The sequence below is a fragment of the Chrysochloris asiatica genome, unplaced genomic scaffold (genome assembly GCF_000296735.1).
Source record: "Chrysochloris asiatica unplaced genomic scaffold, ChrAsi1.0 scaffold00002, whole genome shotgun sequence".
Lineage (NCBI taxonomy): Eukaryota > Metazoa > Chordata > Mammalia > Afrosoricida > Chrysochloridae > Chrysochloris > Chrysochloris asiatica.
Genome location: NW_006408520.1, coordinates 49,426,727 through 49,431,252, shown reverse-complemented (window position 1 = coordinate 49,431,252; position 4,526 = coordinate 49,426,727). Strand labels below are relative to the sequence as shown.

Below are 4,526 nucleotides of genomic sequence, written 5' to 3'. Positions count from 1 at the left end.
CAGTTCAAATGGCTTTGCAGTCTGGTGCACTAACCTACAGCGCCACACCTCCTTACATTCATAAAAACAGAGGATTTATAATGTGTGAAATGTATTTTAATAGCAAATCTATTTTTCTCATTTAATAAACTCATATTGATTAGGCCCAGATTTATAAAACCAATGTAGCTCTGGAAAATCAAAATGAAAAAGGAAGAAAGAACCCATCTATCTATCTATCTATCTATCTATCTATCTATCTATCTATCTATCTATCTATAGATATATGTATGTATTTGCTTTGTATTTTTGGTCATATATCAGAATGAACTTGAATTGAGTTAGGATGTTAGATAAAAAGGGATAAGTGCAACTATCTTGATTCTATTTTTGGCAAAATTATAATTTGTGTTCATGAGATCAAAATCTATAAATTATGGTGAAGGTAATATCAGGGTATAATTTTATATTTCTTCTTTAGGGAATTTTTGAAGCTCCTTTGAAATTTTTTTTTCTTTCTTGAGTGCAGCATGATGGTTAATTTGAAAATTACAAAAATAAGTTTTATTTTTCTAATTTTATGTTATTTGCCATTGTTTTATATTCATGATTGAGTAGGTCTCTATAAATGGACAGAACTTGGCAAATCAACCTCAAGGATTTTAAAATAGCAAGATTTGGTATAGCCAATTAAATGTCACTTAAAGGACTGAAGGAAGGGAAATTTTATTCTTTTTTTTAATGGAATTCTCTGGACTTGCTTAATAAAATACTAAAATATTCTGGAGAACAGAAAACAGAGTATAAGGATTAGAAAGACTTGTTCAAGAAGGAAAGCTTTAAGATTACATATTCTTAAAATAGGGGGCAGTATGGTAGGTTACAATGGAGATATGGGGTTCTAGGTTTTGGTTCCTGGGACTAGCTGTGAAGGAGCTCTGGTGGTACAAGTAAGTGCTTGGCCATGACACGAAAGGTTGGTGCTTGAGTCCCACCCAGCTATCGGTGGTAAAGATTATATCCAAGAAAACTGTAGGACAGTTCTGTTCCGTCACATGGAATTGCTATGAGTTAAAAATGACACAGTAATAACAACAACAGCAAAACTAGCTGTGTGGTGGTGGGCACTTGACCTCTCTGAGTTCAATTTCCTTGTGTATTTTCTTACTCATTAAATAACTATTTTAGTACTTGCTCTTCTACAGAGTGTGCTCGGTACTAAATATACAGACATGAAAGATTCAGTCTTTGGTTTCAAGATGCTTATAGTATATTAAGTAAAACAGGCAAGTACTTCAATAAATACAAGGTGACAATTACTATGATGAAAGCATGTTTGGGGTATTATAGAATCACTGACGAGGGACACTTAATTATCTGGAGTAGTCATTTCCTGTAGGTAATCCTGGAACTAAAACTTGAAGCCACCACTCGCCTGTCAGTTTGTCATACTGTGATGGCTTGCATGTTGCTATGATTCTGGAAACTATGCCACCAGCATTTTAAATACTAGTAGGGTCAGCCACAGTGGACAGGTTTCAGTTGAGTTTTCAGAAGAAGACAGACTAGGAAGAAGGAGAGACAGACTATTTCCAAATATTTAGTCACTGAAAACCTTATGAATAGCAGTCAAACACTGTCCACACCAGAATATTGAATATTGGAACATGATGAAGAGCACCAGAATATTACCAGATATAATGCCAGAGGATGAGCCCCTCAGTTTGAAAGGCCTCAAACTATTACTGGGAAAGAGCTGCCTCCTCAAGGTAGTGACTTTGATGATGTGAATGGAGTAAAGTCTCCAGGACTTTCATTTGCTGGTGTGGAACTCAAAATGAAGAGAAGCAGCTGCAAACATCCATTAATAATTGGAACATGGAATTCATGAAATATGAATCTAGGAAAATTGGAAATTGTCAAGAATGAATGGAATGCATAAACATCAATAACCTAGGCATTAGTGAGCTATATGGAGTGGTATTGGCCATTTTGAATCTGACAATCATGCGGTTTACTATGCAGGGAATGACAAACTGAAGAGGAATGCCGTCACATTCATCATCAAAATAAATATGTCAAGATCTATCTTGAAGTACAACGTTGTCTGTGATAGGATAATATCCATACGACTATAAGAAAAGCCAGTTAATACCACTATTATTCAGATTTATGCACCAACTACTAAAGTCAGTGATGATGAAATTGAATTTTGCCAACTTCTTCAGTCTGAAATAGATCAAATATGCAATTAAGATGTGTTGATAATCACTGGTGATTGGAATGCAAAGGTTGGAAACAAAGAGGAAGAATCAGTAGTTGGAAAATATGGCCTTAGTGACAGAAACGAAGGTAGAGATCACATGATAGAATTCTGCAATGACTTCATTGCAAATACCCTTTTTAAACAATATAAAAGATGACTATACACATGGACATCACCAGATGGAATACAAAGAAAAAAAAATTGACTACATGTATGAAGAGATGGAAAACTCCATGTCATCAGCTAAAACAAGGCCAGGGGTGGAACAGACCATCAATTGCTCATATGCAAGTTTAGGCTGAAGCTGAAGAAAATTGAAACACCAGAGCCAAAATATGACCTTGAATATATCCCACCTGAATTTAGAGATCAAACAGATTTGATGCATTAGACACTAGTGACCAAAGACCAGAAGAGTTGTGGGAGGATATTAAGATCAACATACAGGAAGAATGTAAAAGGTCATTAAAAAGACAAGAAAGAGAGAAATGACCAAAATGGATGTCAGAAGAGACTCTGAAACCTGCTATCCAATGTAGAGATGCTAAAGCAAATGGAAGAAATGAAGAGGTAAAAGAGCTGAATAGAAAATTTCAAAGGGCAGCTAGAGAAGACACAGTCAAATATTTGAATGAAATGTGCACAGACCTGGAGTTAGAAAACCAAAAGGGGAAAAATACACTTAGTATTTCTCAAGCTGAAGGAACTGAAGAAAAAAAATCAAGCCTTGACTTGCAGTATTGATGGATTTTACAGGCAAAATATTGAATGATGCAGAAAGCATCAAAAAAAGATAGAAGGAATACTCAGAGTCACTGCATCAAAAAAAAAAAAGAAGGAATACTCAGAGTCACTGCATCAAAAAGAAGCAGTCGAGGTGGGGCGGAGGTAACTGTGGGGACAGTATGTCTTGACTGAGCACTTGGATTTGGCTCCTCCATTATCAACATGGAAGAAATTTACATCGGTTCCCCAGACCCTGAAAAGCTATTACACTGCCCCTATGATAAAAACCACCAGATCAGGGCTTGAAGATTTCCTTATCATCTTATCAAGGGCAGAAATAATCATCCTGATGTCACAAACAAATTGACTACTTGTTCCTTTCTTGCTCGCCACCAGGTTCCTCGGGCCAAAATTAGTCATCGTATCTCAAGCTGTGATGACAAGAGTGGTATTGAACAGGATGTTGTCAACCAAACCAGGAACCTTGGACAAGAGACTCTAGCTGAGAACACTTGATAATGCCCTCCATGTGAGGAAGACTGGGATAAAGATTTGTGGGAACAAACCATCGCCCCATTTATCAGGGGCACAGCAACTACTGTGCCAACAACAGTCCTGCAAGCCACAGAGTTATGAAACACAAGAGTAACCTGGCTTCAGGCATGTGCGTTCCCAAGTCTCTGCCATATTTTCTGCCATGGAAAACAATGGAAACACATAGTAACTGAATATTTCATCGAATGCCAGACTTAGAAGACTCTTGCTTCTCCCTGTTAGCAGTGGTCTCTTTATTTTCCTCATAATATAATTATAGAAAGATTAACTGTGACTTTCAAACTGATAAGTACCTTTTTTGCCTCTCTCATTTTAGCCCTCCTGCAAGAACCCTCGTACTCAGAAAAACTTCCAAATTAACTATCAACTAAATTTATCAATTTAGTTAAGAGTACCTGCAGTACAAAAATTAGAAATCTCATCGCATTGCACATTAATGAAACATAATGACTTCAAGTGATTCTAAAGCAGACAGGATTAGAAACAAGTAACTATATATTTGTGCTGTCTGGCACACTTGGACCCACTTCTTTTCAGCATGTAAAAAAATGGGCCTTTTCTGATCAGTGTGCCTTTATCCAAAGAATCACTGAGATTGGTGATAGCATTTATGTAGCAAAATGCCCCATTATTGTTGAGAATAACTTAAGACATTTTGCCTCCTAAATTTGTCCAACCTAGAGTAGTTTTCTTTTATCAACCTCCCCTCCATTCCTAGGTATACATTACATAGGAGTGAAGACTGGGATGGAGGAGTGCAACCAGTGCAGTGAAGAGAAAAGAGGCTTTCCATTTGTGTGTGAATCTTAAGATTCAAAACTTCTAAGTGTGTGAGGGTCCTGCTGACTACTTTGGGGTGTCTGTATAAGGCAGACTGTGAAACACCCAAGGTTCCGACTATTCTAGCAGCATGTTGGGCCTTACAAGGAGACTTCCTTTTTCTCTGACCCTCCTCCTTACCAAACACGATATCCTTCTCCTGTGACCGGTACCTTCTAAC

The 4,526-nt window shown here is 37.2% G+C and overlaps 1 protein-coding gene and 1 pseudogene across 1 annotated transcript in view; one reads left to right on the top strand and one right to left on the bottom strand.

The window, feature by feature from the left end:
* Positions 1-4,526, bottom strand: part of ASB17 (ankyrin repeat and SOCS box containing 17) — a 23,459-nt gene that overhangs the window by 5,328 nt on the left and 13,605 nt on the right. The gene's annotated exons all lie outside the window — the stretch shown is intronic.
* Positions 3,194-3,699, top strand: LOC102826275 (annotated as a pseudogene).